Source organism: Vidua macroura (assembly GCF_024509145.1).
Source record: "Vidua macroura isolate BioBank_ID:100142 chromosome W unlocalized genomic scaffold, ASM2450914v1 whyW_random_scaffold_68, whole genome shotgun sequence".
Taxonomy (NCBI): domain Eukaryota; kingdom Metazoa; phylum Chordata; class Aves; order Passeriformes; family Viduidae; genus Vidua; species Vidua macroura.
Genome location: NW_026530538.1, coordinates 1,199,883 through 1,215,035, shown reverse-complemented (window position 1 = coordinate 1,215,035; position 15,153 = coordinate 1,199,883). Strand labels below are relative to the sequence as shown.

The window sequence follows — 15,153 nt, the reverse complement described above, 5'->3', positions numbered from 1 at the left end:
TCGTGAGGGGATTAAGGGCAGGTGTCGAGGCAGCCATCTCTAAGGAAAGAGGCTGAGACGTATGGAGCAAAATGCCACCTTCATCCATCCCGGAGGAGTCTGTCGCTGTGCCCAGCTAGGAAAGGGGCAGAAAGTGCTAGCGGAACCCCCGGGCAGGGCCGGAGCCGGGAACAGGCCCGCAGCCGGGACAGGCAGAGACAGACCTAGACACCTCCACACCGCTCTAGGCAGAAGGAAATGAAAGTATTCTCGTCCCACCCCTCTTCCGCTGAGGTGATGTCACCGTGAGCACCTCCTGATTGGCTCGGCGGGAGTAGGTGACCTCGCGGAGTGACGTCAGCGTGTCGTTGAGGAGGCGAGGTGGAGGGTAGGTAGACAACATGGCCTCTCCTGGTTGAGGGGCTGGGGGTGGTGATACGGTGCGCGTTTCGTACCGGCGGGTGGTGGCCAGTGACCGCGGGGACAGCTGGAACCGCCAGGTGCCGCGCAGGTAACGAGCGGGCCGGTAGGGAATGGGAATGCAGATGCTGGTCTGGGTGAGGGGCGCAGACTGCCGCTCCTCGGGCCCTCCGCCCCGCTGCCGAGCTAAACGTCGCTGCCGCTTCTCCTTGTCCGGGGCGAGGGACCATCCGCGCCCCCACCGTGATTCAGCTGATGCGAAGTGCTGGCGGCCGCTGGCGGGGCGGCTGCAGGGCCGCTGGCCTCTCGGGGCCGGGGTTCGCATGTTTGGGGGCTGCTCCCCCGGCTGTGGAGGGGAGCGAGCCTGCGAGCGCTGCGTTACTGCATGGTCTTGCTCCGCCTTCACGGCCTCTCGGTATTGCTTTTGAAGTTACCCTTTAATGGAGGTGCTGTACTAGCTATGGGGAAGGGAATGAGACTGAGATGGTATGTGTGGTAACAACACCGTTGGACCGATTTCTTCAAGGCCGTGTGCCAGGATGGTGTTACGTTGCAGTACCACAACTGTACTGACTTCAGGTTTTTGTACATGCAGAGCTGTGATTCAAAAGTGTCAGTGATACTTTAGATCACCATTGCAATTGGGTGATTTAAACTTTTTAGACTGTCCTGGTTTCAGCTGGGATAAAGTTAATTTTCTTCTCAGTAGCTGTTCCAGTGCTGGGTTTTGGATTCAGTATGGGAATAATGCTGATAACATGCTGATGTTTTGGTTGTTGCTACGTGGTGCTTACCCTGAGTCAAGGGCTATTCAGTGTCTCAGGCTCTGCCAGTAGGTAGGTGCACAAGGAGCTGGGAGGGAGCATGGCCAAGACAGCTGATCTGAACTGGCCAAAGGGATATTCCATTCCATAGACTATCATGCCCATTATATAAACTGGGGGAGTTGGCTGGGAGCCACCAATCGCTGCTCAGGGACTGGCTGGACATGGGTCAGTGGGTGGTAATTGAACTGTGCAGCACTTGTTTCTCTTGGGTTTTATTCCCCTTTCTCTTTTTCATCATCATTATTATAATACTTGAAACTTCAAAGGGAAAACCAAGGAAATCTTATGTATATGTGAATGAATAAATGTTAGTTTCTCTTTAGTGAATTAAAATTCAATTTTCAGACTACTGTAAGAGTACACTGATTAGGTGGAAGACTTACTGTATAGTTTATGTTGATGGATAAAAAATCATCAAAACCACGTGGAAGAGTTCCATCTCCATTGTTTACATGGTGTTTTGCAGTGCCTGGTACTTGTCCTAGAGACAAAAAATCTCTAATAGAATAGGAGTCAGATTTCTGGACCAATCCAGCAGACTACATCTAATTCTGTCACACTGGCAGCCATAGCTGTTTTGGCTGGTGCTGGTGGCAAAAGTGCTATAATGCCACAGAAGTTATCATCTTAGTCGTTCTCCTTTTTAATTGTATAAGCTTATGGTTTTGTTTTGTTTCCACAAACTTTAGGGATTGATAATTCGGGACATTCAATACTGCTGTGAATTTCCAGTCTATATAATAAGTTTTTTACATCAACCTGTTCTTGTATTTTACACTTAGTGCTGGGTTAAATATTTCAATAAATTAATCTGTGAGAAAATTAGTTTTACTTATTAGACAAAACTGCTATCCAGCCTTCTCTGGCATTTTGTTTGTAACATAATAACTCCCAGTCTTTTCAATCATAAATTCCAAAGCTTCAGCTGTCATTTTACAAGGATGCCTAAAGGCATGACTAACTATTTAAAATTGATCTGTGGAATTCAGATCAATGTCAGTGTAAAGAAGGTCTAATGGAGCTGTAATTGAAAAGCTCTGAAAGAGGTTTTTGAAAACGATTATTTGAAGAAAAGGTAAAGAAGGGTGAGCTCACAGTTGTTGTGTGTTAACTACTTAGGTAGGTAATCCTCTCTGGTACGCAAGTGCATTGCTTCATGCTTTGACCCCATCACTTGGTTTGAATAACCTCATGTTCTGTGTCCCTAATGACCTTTTGCAGTCAGTATAGTCTTGTATGAGGTCTCCTAAGAGAAACTGAGCATTGGGATTTTTCCCTCACTTAAATGATCAGATTTATTCCAAATCCTTGCTTGCATAGGGAAGGCATTTTCTTTAATGTTAAGAAATACTGTCTTTCCTGTGATTGGGAAATTTTGAAAGAACAGCTTCTATGTCCACACTTGATAATGGTGGGGGTTTTTTTGTGTGTTTTCCCTTTTTTGTAAGGCTACAAGGTCTTTTTGGAATCCTTTAAGCTTGCAATGTACTTGAAACATGGAAGTATTTAAAAGGGGAAGCAGAATATAATTTCTCTGACTTTGGTTTAAATATTTTCTGGAGGGGAAAGCAGATTGGTTCAAAATGCCAATGTTGCATTAGTAGTGTTACAGTTTTTAACTGAGTTAAAATGGAAATTCTGAGCTTATGTTTTCTCAACTGCATTTTGTATCAGAAATTCTTACACCAGAGTAACATTTTAAGTGGGCATATCAGAAGAACACGAGTCCTATACAAGAAGCAGTCAGTTCTTCAGCTGGAAGATGGTCTGAATATACTTAAGCTACTTAGCTATTGGTAGATGTTTTCATGGAAGCTAGTAAAGAGTTGTGAGCTCCTGGTTAGCCTGGTTTATGTTGCTGAAGATCAACATTCATGATAACTATCTACTAGGTTATGTGAAAGATTTGATTTAAGCCCTTTCCTAATGTATATGTTTGTGCTTGCACCATTTGGAATCTCTAGGCTAGCAGCAGATGAAGTCATGACTGAAATGACCGGTGAAGTTTGTTCCCTGAGTTTGTGAGGTTGGATTTCTAAGAGTATGTGTATGACCAGTTATGCTATGTTAAGTGTTAGCAGCATTCTTAATCTAGATATAGATCGTGCTTTTTTGTTTAACTTGATTTGTTTCATCAATGCTGAACTCTAAATTAAAACTAGATTCCTAGTTTATAAACACTCTGTAAATTGTTAAAGCATTGTTAAATATTTAACTCATTAATAGTAGTATGAAGTCTTATGCTAATTAAGTTGAAGTAGCTAAATTTGTTTATAATTACTAAATGCTTTCCATCTGATTATTTTAAGCTCTCAGAACTGGTAGGCATTTGCTATTCAAGACTATATAGGAAAATAGTAGTTAGAAGCAGTTGCTCTGCTCATCAAATTTAGGACTTGTTTCATTACTGCATTGTGAGATTATTATAGCCCTCACTAGTAGTACAAGTGCTAGATCATATTTTCTTCCTTTTTTCCCCCCTAGAATGTAGGAATTGCACAGCATATTTATATTTTCTGGCATGGTTTATCATGCAAATGTCTGTGTTGCTGCTATTGTATTTCAAGGAGGGGGAAATGGTCTAGTTTACCACCCTGTCCTGGTTTCAGATGGGATAGAGTTCCTTTTTTCTTAGTAGCTGGTACAGTGCTGTGCTTTGGATTCAGTATGGGAATAATGCTGATAACACACTGATGTTCTGGCTGTTGCTGAGCAGGGCTTACCCTGAGTCAAAGGCTTTTCAGTGTCTCATGCTCTGTCAGGGTGGAGCTGCACAAAGAGCTGGGAGGAAGCACAGCTGGGACAGTGGTGGTAACACCTCTGTGATAACATATTTAAGATGAAAGAAAAAAGTGATTGTGCAGTTGTAATTGCAGACAAATAAGACTGGGGTGAGAACATGTGAGAAGAACAACTCTGCAGACACCAAGGTCAGTGGAGAAGGAGGGGCAGGTGCTGCTCCAGGTGCCAGAGCTGAGATTCCTCTGCAACCCATGGTGAAGACCATGGTGAAGCAGCTGTCCCCCTGCAGCCCATGGAGATCCATGGGGATACAGAGATCCACCTGCAACCCACGGAGGAGACCCACGCCAGAGCAGGGGGATGCCTGAGAGGAGGCTGTGACCCTGTGGGAGGCCTGTGGAGAGAGGGGCCCATGATGGAGCAGCCTGTCCTTGAAGGATTGCACCCCATGAAAGAGTGTCCCATGCTGCAGCAGTTTGGGGAGGACTGTTGCCCATGGAATGGGCTCATGTTGGAGAAGTTTGCGGAGAACTGTCTCCTGTGGGAGGGACCCCATGGTGGAGCCAAGGAAGGACTCCTCTGCCTGAGCAGTGGGAGAAACAATGGATGATGAAATGACCATAACCCCCATTCCCTGCCTCCCTGTGCTGCTTGGGGAGGAGGTAGAGCTGGGAAGGAGGGACGGGTGGGGGGGAAGGTGTTTTTAAAAGTTTATTTTACTTCTCATTATCCTGCTCTGATTTTGGTAGCAATAAATTCAATTAATATCTCCAATTAGGGTCTTTTTTACCCATTATGGTATTTGGGGACCTCCTGGTCCTTATTGCAACTCATGAACCCTTCATTATATTTTCTCTCCCCTGTCCTAGTGTGGAGGGGAGTGGGAGAGCGGCTTTGGTGGGTGCCTGGCATCCAGCCAATGTCAACCCACTACAGGGATTTACCCAAAAGGGGGTCGATTGATGTTCGAGGATGGGCTGTGTATCAGTCAGCGGGTAGAGAGCAATTGCACATCAGTAGTTTTTCTTGGGGTTTATCTTTCACTTTCCTCCCCCTTTTTATTAATATTATTATAATTTTAAATTTTACTTTGTTTCAGTTATTAAATTGTTCTTATCTCAACCTATGAGTTTTATTTTTTTTTTTTTAATTCCCTTCCCATTCCCACTAGGGTGAGGTGGAAGTGAGCAAGCGGCTGTGTGGTACTCTTGTTGACAGTTGGGGTTAAAACCATGACACCCTTTTCTTGGTGGTGATGTAGCTTCTACATTAGTGAAGCTGATCTCAAGGCCAAAACAGGATGTAAACTCTTTTTTTCCTTCTTGCTTATCTATTTAGATGATCTTTAAATCACTTGGGTAGCAGTCAATAGTAGGAACTACACTAAACCCACATCTGTTCTTGGAGTTGACAGAACCTGTGTTATCTCCTTATATGTTGTGTTTGGAAGTCAGGCAAGCATTAGATATTAGTTGCAGATTCTTTTCTCTTGTGACAGGGCTCTCTTTTGGGAAAGGGTACATTTTAAAAAGGTCACCCTGATTTATTAAAGAAATATGGATATTGATCTAGCACCGATATCCAACTGTGACGGACAAAAACTCTCTAACAGTTTAAAGTTAGAAAGTGTATGTTTATTGCGACGCCGGGCAGCGTGTGGGATAGCTCCCAAATACACACCGCACCTTTCAAATGATTACAGAGTCCTTTTATCCACACAAGAATTGAATACCCAAAATACAAATACATATTCATCATTTTGGTACATCCCGTTCCTCGCTTCGTATGCTAATCATTTCAAAAGCTATTAAGCATGCGTAGTTTGTTCCTTGAAATGGGTCGGTGGTCCCTTTCATGAGGAGGGGTCCCAAAATGAGGAAGTAAATGAAGTCTTCCTCATTTTGACCTTTCTACCTTTTCAATGCAAATATGACAAATGAACTCTTGGTAGAACTCCCATTCCTTGTCTTCAATTGGTTTCAGAACAGAGGAGGCCCACAATTGTCTTATGTTCCTAAAAGCTATTTGTCAGTTTCTATATTCTTCATTATAAACCCAGCTAACTAAACATTGTGTTGACAAGCAATCAATTATTAGTTAACTACTAACTCTTAACTTCATCAAGGCCTACTTACAGAATCCCTTTATTTTAATTAACTCCAGTAAGGCTTATCTCTAACTAAAATCTTAGCTCCTCTAAAATCTCTAAATCTCTTAAAGTTTATGTTTCAACCCATTTGCTGCAACAGTTAAATGGGAATTTAGAATAGGTTCATCTTGTAGACTCTTGTTCAACACATCAGTCTCTGGCCAAAGATAAAGCTTGCACTTATCTGCCTTGACCACCAGGCTGTCTATAAGTAATTTTTGATTTTCTTATGTTTTTGCCTCTGAAACTTGTAGTTCTAGAGGCTTGTGTGGTATAAAAGCTTCAACTTCATTGGAAACTTGTATGGCTGGTAAGTCATTTGGTGATTGAAAATTGGTGCATTAGTGTACTGTGTTTTCTCACCCTTGTAGCATTTTCCCTTATTTTTGGGTGAAATGTATGGCAAAGGAATTTATGTCCCAAATATACTGTCAGGATGTTGAAGGAGGAATACAGCTGTCTATTATCAGTTAAGAGCCTTAAATCCTTAACCAGTCCAAATAGTATGTGCTTTTAGCAAGTGCAGTGTCTTTAATCACAGAATATGCTGAGTTGGAAGGGACCCAAAAGGCTCATCAAATCCAACTCCCAGTCCTGCACAGGACCATCCCTGAGAGTCACACCCTGTGCCTGAGAGTATTGTCCAACCACTTACTGAAGTCTGTCAGGCTTGGTGCTGTGACCACTTCCTTGGGGAACCTGTTCTAGTGCCCAACCACCCTCTGGGTCAAGAACCTTTTTCTAATATCTAACCTAAACCTTCCCCAACACAACTTCAGGCCATTCCCTCAGGTCCTGTCACTGGGCACCAGAGAGAAGAGATCACTGTCTGCCCCTCTTCTTCCCCTCACAAGGAAGTTGTAGACTGCAATGAGGTCTCCCCTCAGCCACTCATATGTCTTCCTCTCAAGGCCCTTCACCATCTTCACAGCCCTCCTTTGGATGCTCTCTAATACCTTTCTTATATTGTGGTGGCTAAAACTGCTCATGATATTCAAGGTGAGGCCACACCAGTGCAGAGCAGAGCAGGGCAATCACCTCCCTCGACCAGCTGGTGATGCTGTGCCTGATGCACCCCAAGGATATGGTTGGCCCTCCTGGCTGCTAGGGCACTGCTGACTCATATTCAGCTTGCCATCAACCAGGACCCTCAGGTCCCTTTCCATGGCACTGCTTTCCAGCATCTCATTCCCCAGGGTTGTCTCATCCCAGGTACAGAATCCAGCACTTTTCCTTGTTGATCTTCATATAGTTGGTGATTGCCCAGACCTCTAATTTGTCATGGTCTCTCTGCAGGGCCTCCCTGCCTTTGAGGGAGTCAACAGCTCCTCCCAGTTTTGTATCGTATGCAAACTTACTTAGTGCCCCTTCCAGTCCTGTGTCCAAGTCATTTATGAAGATGTTGAAGAGCACAGGGCTTAAAATTGAGCCCTGTGGAACCCCACTAGTGACAGGTCACAAGTCTGATGTTACCCCATTCACTAAAACCCTTTGTTCCTGACCTGTGAGCCAGTTGCTCACCCATCACACGGTATGTTTATCCAGCTGTGTGCTGGACAGTTTGTCCAGAAGGATCCTGTGAGAGACGGTATGACCAAAGTGGGACATGACATGAAGATAGCTGCATAACTACAGGTGTCTAACATTAATGTAATGAAGCCATATGGAACAAGAGAGTTAGAGATGCCATGCTTCTCTGAGAATGTATGGAAGGGCTGCCTTCTGCTTTAACTTCCCATTGACCGATATGTACTGAAGCAGAAGGTCTAGTTGCCCATTATGTCATGCTAAGCAATGGTACAATTTGAAGAATCAATTTCTCCTAATGTTTGTCACTGCTAGGAAGATGCTATCCAACATCTGCATGTAAAGTCCTATATATGGATGTTATTGCCATTGCTAGAGTGTTGTCTTGTAATCCAATAATGTGATCTGCATGCAGACCTACTCTTCAGTGGCTCTTTTCTCCATGTCTTTCCTACTCATGTATTCTGGAAATATTTTTAAAAGTGCTGTTTTATTGATTCCTGTCCTTCTGCTCCTCAGTCATTGCACTGGAAATAACTGAATTAGTTTGATGTTATGGACTGTCCTTCAGATTTAGATCTCTTGTTACAGTTGCTTGGGTTTTTGATCCATGGAGTGTGTATGCCGCAGAGATCTAATCCCTTCCTCCCTCCACTGTTGTCAGTGTAACCCCTATTCTGCATTTGGTTAAATGTAAGGTGACCACTTGTATCCCATAAGATGGAGACATGTAATTAAAATTGTTTCAACCAGAAAATACTGAAAATTGAATGGAAACTTCTTACCAGCATTTGCTTCAAGGAGGGTCTGGTTTGTTCTTGTTGATCTTAAAATAGACCAAGAGCCTTAATGTACTTTATCTCTTGGATTGCAGTAAATGTATTTAAAACTTTTTTTTCTGTTAAGACTGGTCATAGTGATGTTTGCTTTTTTTTTCTGCAGGAGGTGTAGTTGCAATGTGTCAAATATAGCTGTACAATGACTTTATCCAAAGAGCTATTATCAGTGTCTCAGTATCACTGTGCTTTATGAAAGGGGAGTATCTCCACGCAGATGACTCTGCTTGTTTGCAGAATTGTAAGAGGTACAAAGCAGAAGCAGTTGCTGCAGATTTTGGGCTGATGTCATCCATTTGGAGACTGCAATAAATGAAAACAGAATCCGTTTTGCACTGTAGTAGACTCTGATCAGCTTTTTACTGTCAGTCTCAGAGCAATAATGGAATGCTTACATAGGTGGAAAGCTTTGATAGAACTTTGAGTTTTGTTTTATCTTAGCAACAGGCACTGTCTACTTCTGTTTTTGTGGTATATACAGCAAACAGAACTTTTAAGCATTGCACACAGTAACACTAGAACAGGCTGCCAGCCACATTTCATCACCTTATTTTCAAAAAAATTAATTAGTATCTTGCAACTAATCAGATTTGAAAGGCTATTCAGGGACCACTGTTACAAGCATCTTGTTGCTCTGTCTTGCACTATATACAGAATGCTGATGTTGGTTTAGCCTTTCACTTGCACTGAAACAAGTAGTTACAGTAAAAACTTAAACCACTGTCTAAATCTGAAATACCTGTGGTGCATTAGAAATCAATCACTGCAATCAAACTGCTTTTCACTGTTTTTCAGTGTACAAACAGTAATAGTTAATGAATGTAATATAGGCAGCAAAAATGAATCTCTTTAAAGTCAGGGTTTTTGGGGTATTTTTGTAGTTTTCAGAGTGAATGGTGCATCCTCAGTTGTGCGTTCTTAGGTTAAACAATGAGTATCAGCAGGCAAAATGGAAATGGCAAGATTTTTTTCTCTGAAAATCACAGATGTGCTGCACTGATTATAGTTGATAACTTGGGGCATTTTGATTTCCTCTGACCCATAATACTTTCTTCAGAAGGTGGGAGTTACTTCCGAAAATTCATGTGGTCTGGTATCTAGACACAGTTGCACCCCAAAATGAAGGATATAGCAACAAAAGACCAATTCTTCTCGACAAATAGTTAAATTGGCTTGAGTTATCACTGAGAAAGCTGTTTCAGGTACCATTAGCAATAGGATGCTTCCAATTTGACCAGTCAGAGCTCTTTCAGAAGGAAAGGAATGTAGATATAAACTTCAGGGAAAACACCAGTAGAAGGAACATCCAAATAAAATTATAATTGAAAAATCTCCCAACTTCCTAGCAGCTTCTCATGGTAGTAAATTTTTTTCCTCATCTGTGTATGAGATTCTCCCTTTGATACCTTGCCTGCACCAAGTCACACTTCCCTATGTTCTCCTTGTTATCTGGCAGCACAAGTAAATAGTCATTCAGGTTTAAGTGGTGACATGTCAGGTGGGCTGTCTTGGTTACCTGTGTTGTTCCTTCAAGCCTTTCCAACTTGTCATCTCTCTCTTCGTGCCAGTTGTTTCTGTCATCAGTTTTGTCTTGTCACTTCTCTGTGTCTGCATCTGTATTTTTTTTGTTTCTTGTGGTTGTTTCCCTGTGTGTGTCCCCCTCCTCCCCTTTGAGACAGAGTAAAAATTTAACAAAGTAGAAATCCATTTGGATTTAAATGAAATGTGCCGCTTTGAGCTTGCTAACATAAGTAAAATATGCTGTTTAGTCTAGTAACTGCAGCACTAACAAAACTGCCCCAGCTAAGGAGAAAGAATGCAAATTTCCAAGCTAAAGAGATAAGAAAGACTCTTCAGACCTTGAAACAGACAGTGCAGAGTGACCCAGGAGTTCTCTCTGTACTTTCTGACAAAAACTGAGTACAAGTGTAACTAGCTGTAAGCGTAAAGCGAAATCGGAAGAATGAATATGCATGAACCTATTGTGAAATTCTATGAATATGTAAATTAGCTAGAGTAATAAAAAAGGATCGGGAGTTTTCAGGGACATGCATGTCCTTTGAAAGGGAAAAATCCCTTACATGCGCCCAGCGCTGAATAAACATACCGTCCCTACAAATCTTTATAGGAATTGTAGGGTCTTGATTTTTCACCGCAATTCACCTTCTATCATCATAACTCTGAGATCCTCTGCTCTCATCTTGGGCTCTGGTATGCTGTGTTCCTCTGACTGTCTGGTTTTAAAAATGTTGCCCTGTTGACTCAGTGTTAAGTGGAAAATGAACATACAGGAAGGGAAGAGGTTGCCTTGGTTGCTGCTGACATTAAAGTTGCTTATAACTTTAGGCACCTGTAGTCCTGATCTCTTCAGAGAATTAACCAGAACCAAGAATGAGAGAATGAGGCTAAGGATGTCTACATTTATAGAAGTGAGCTTGTAGGTGGCTGTAAGAAAACCTTGTAGTACTATGCAACTAACTTGTTTCCCTAGACCAGGAAAGGTGTTTTATGTTCTTTGTCAACTTAAAGCATGCAGTAAAGCATCTGACCAAAATTTGTTCCCCTATGTGCCATTCCCACAGATGCCCTTCAGCATCCTGTTCTGGACTTTGTTCTCCAGAGGCAACAATGATAGGTCTGCAGTCTTCCATTAACTCGTTTGGAGTAAGGCTTTGGGAGCAAGTCCTTTAAATTTCTAAAAGAGCAGTAACAAATGTAAACAAACCTTTACTGCACAGTGTAGCAACTTTGACTAAAGCAAATATAGTTCAGACCCAGAAGCATAGTAGCAACATCAGTAACTTTCTAACTGGCTGCAATTCTTTTTTTTTTTTTTTTTTTTTTATTTCCCCTCTACGCCAGCAAGACAGAGCAACAGCAAGATGCTTATAATAGTGGTCTCTGAATAGCCTATCAAATCTGATTAGTTGCAAGACACTATTTTAACTAAACGTTTTTTTGGAAAGGTGATGAAATGTGGCTGGCAGCCTGTTCTAGTGTTACTGTGTGCAGCGTTTAACAATTCTGACCGTGCCTTCTGCAGTAATGGTATCTTAATAAGTACACACTCACACAGTGCATCAGGAAGAGCTAATGTGATATAAACTCAAATGTTACCTGAATCTACAGTGTGATTGTCTCTCTGGAAGTGGTGCATTTCATGATTAGTTTGCTATTTATGTGCCTTAGCTAGTTCTGTAGTTAAACTAAGGTGTTGCATATGGCAGAGGAATAATTTTTCCCACTATGCCTTAAACTTAATGCAGATGCCTGGTCTGCACTAGGATTTTACTACAAGATTGCCAACAAAAGCAAGATACTTATTGTTTATGTGGGATATTTTGACACTGAGGATGCATCCAAGGCTTTATGCAGCTCCAGATTGATATACTACTGAAAACCTTCCTGGATGCTAGATGTGCACATCTTTAACTTTGCAGGATTTTTATGCATTGCTACTAGTGTCCCTGGAGTAAATTGATTTTGTCATGGTAACTTAATGTTCTGTTGCCCAAGATCAGTGTGTGAGATGGTAAACTTAAAATGTCCTTGCAATGGCCTACTGGAGAAGGGTTATAAATTACCATTCTAAAAATTATCTCTTTGGATTTTCTTTTCAATGTCCTTTGTGTAGGTACAGTCTGGAGTAAGCTGCTTCTGGTAAATGAGGTAGACAGCATAAACCATATTACCTGTAGATAACTGGTTCTGCATTGAAAAAACTTCCTTGTCAATTGAGTTGCCAAAGTGAGTAGGTTACTTTCATAAAAAAATTGAAATCCTTTAGAAAAGTAGCACTTGCTTTTCAGTCTGAGGTAATAACTAGAAGACAAACTTGGAGAAATTAAAGAAAGTGTGCAGAGGCCTTCTCCCAAGTTCAGCTCTGCTATAATAGTAGTGAATGATGGGCAGCTATAGTACATGCTTGCAGACAGTGCCTCACAGTCTCCAATGACATACAGAAGACCAGTGAGGTACATGGAGTCTGTATGATTTTACAAGTGGCCTGGCTTTTTTGATAATAACAAATCAAGTTGACATCTTAATTGTTACTCTCATACAGAGGAACTAGCAATGTAGCAGCTTGTCTGACAGTGTGATCTGTGTCTGAAAGGTGCAGCCTCTTTCATGTGTAGGTAGTATTCAAGGTATTCAGGGTGCTGTAGTCTGCAGTCTGATCTCCCCCTCTGTGGCACTGGGACTAATAAAGCCCATTCATCTCTAGTGGTTGACATGCAACTGTACTGGGTGGTCTTGTGGCTTTGCCCTTAACATCCTTCCTGAGGTGGCAGGCTCAACACTGTTTCACCACCTTTTTCTTCTGCCTTTGAAACCGCTATGTTTTGTTTGCTTCTGAGAAGCAGTTGCTGGCTAGTGCTGAAACCAGTTCTCTGGGTTTAGTGGACTGGTTTTGGATGTAACGCCAATGTTGATAGAGATGGTGAGATGTGCTGAGAGGAATCTGACAAATGTTGAGCAGAATGACACTTATGTACAAGGTACACCTGGAGCTGCCCAGCATGACTCACTTGCTCATGGCCCAGCACCTGCTTACTGTATTTCACAGTCTGGTTGCACCCAGGTAATCTTCATACAGCTTTGGCTTTAGCTGTGTGTTGAAATTCCATTAGCCAATATGGTTGGTTCACCTATTGATTTCAACAAAATTTTGAAAGGGACTTGAGCACTGTTGCAGCGTGGCAGGGTGGTAGAAATGCTGCAACCTTCTTCAAAGTGTCTCCTTCAGAAGCCGCTCAGAGTAAGGCCACCAGAACAGCCATTTCAAGTCCATGCACACACACACACCACAGATAGCTCAGTAGAGGAAAGACAAGAAGAATCTTTGTATGATGTATTCCAGCGAAGGTTTATTCCAAAGCACCCCGAAGGGATCAGGGACAAAGACGAAACCATGTGGTCTTCACAGACTTAAGTATGGTGTCAGTGACCAATGACCTGAGGGCACAGGGCGGTGCAAAGGGCAACAACCTGTAGGGGGGATGACGGATAAATAATTGGGGTGGGCAGTGTCAACTGGCCAATGGGGGAAGCAATCTAATGTAGATTGGCAATAGTGCTGCAGAGCACCATGGGCTAGGTCCTTTCTTTCACCTAGGTGGGGAAAACTATGGTATATTCTTCCAAGGCAAGGCCCTGGGGATTTCCCTGAGGGGGAAGGATTCAGAGGATTCCACAGAGCACAGCAAAAGGGGCTTTCCTAAAGTACTTGAAACTGGCTCTTCCTGCCCCTAGATGTGTCAGCAGCTATCAGGAGGAATAGCTAAGATGTCTATATAATCCTCACCTTATGACACCCTTTAAGGTAACATTAGCAGTTAGAATCAGCAATGGAAACAGTGAGGCTAAGAGTAAGATCTTGATAGGGGAATGATGGGTGTGAATGTTAGATCTGCTCCACGTTGTGCTTTGAGTACTGTCTGCTGCTGGTGGGGTGTACCAGTGTAGTGGGTCTAGCACTGGCCAAACGCCAGTGCACCCACTAGAATTATTTACTCATTTTCTGCTGTGAGATAAGGATTAGGAGGAGAGCAAAGCAGGCTCAAAACTTTAAAGGGTATAAAGAAAACTTTATTAACAGAACTAAAAGAAAAATAATAAGAAATCAGAATAAACATTCAGAACACTTCTCCTCCCCCCAACTCCTCTTTCTTTTCCCACTGACAACATAAAGAGACAAAATTTGATATTTTCAGTCAGTTTACCACTTCTAAAATAATCTTTCTTCAGTTTACTTAGGGAGAGGAGTCTCTCCTGCCATGCCATGGAGACTTTTCCACAAGAAACAATTCTTTCATGGTTTTAATTTTCATCAATAGCAGCCGCCCGGAAATCTGCAATCGTGAAGTCCCTCCACAGTTTGGTAGTCTTCCCACAACTACCACCATGTGTCATCTCAGCTTATTGGGGTGCAATTTTAAGGATGAGCTGTTCTAGTATAGAAACAAAAGTTCTTTTATCTCCGGGAACAGAGGTTTTCTTCTCCCATCCCTGAGGCCAGGTTTCTCATCTCTCTCTGTTCAAGCTTTTCATTAGATCACAGCTACTTCAACATCTGCTTGCTTCAACACTGGTGCTTCTGCTCACGGCTATGCCTAGAATGCTACATCGCCCCAATGCATTCCATGAGTTACAGGAAAAAAAAGTCTTGTGTATTAATTATATCTTCACCATAGCCTTACAAGAGAATTTCAGCCCAAGACTAAGGCATCTCCTTATTCTCCTCCCATCTGGGATTTGACACCTTCTTCACTGACCTCGGTGTCTCCATGTTGTTTTCTTTACGTGTCTTCCCCCTGTCCTTTTTCTCTCACTCGAGAGAGGATTGATGTCTGCAAGTTTCATCTGTGCACTAAAAGAGTTAATGTCTCACCCAGGCCTGTGGATGGTCATGTGATCTCTGCCGGGCCGCGGCCCCTCTGGCTGCATGGCTGTTTTCCGGCCTCTGCTGCGTTCAATTCAAGCCACGGGGCTGCTTTCTGCGCGGGGCTTCAGGGCTGCCTCTGTTCTTAGTCGCATGATTTTCCGCGGTGCCAGCAGGATAGCTCGGCAGCTCACGGCTGGAGCAGGGCCCGGCTCGGCTCCACCCGAAGCCGAGCAGAGCCAGCCTGGCCCACCAGCCATGGTTGGAACTCGCTGGTGGCAGAATCTCAGC

The 15,153-nt window shown here is 42.8% G+C and overlaps 1 protein-coding gene across 1 annotated transcript in view; it reads left to right on the top strand.

Moving 5' to 3' along the window:
* Window positions 1–345: 345 nt before the first annotated feature.
* The window catches only part of LOC128822760 (ubiquitin-associated protein 1-like), a 91,095-nt gene continuing 76,287 nt past the window's right edge, over window positions 346–15,153 (top strand). Inside the window, exon 1 of the mRNA XM_054004567.1 lies at window positions 346–367. The gene's annotated coding sequence lies outside the window, so the exon portion shown is untranslated. The remainder of the gene's footprint in view (window positions 368–15,153) is intronic.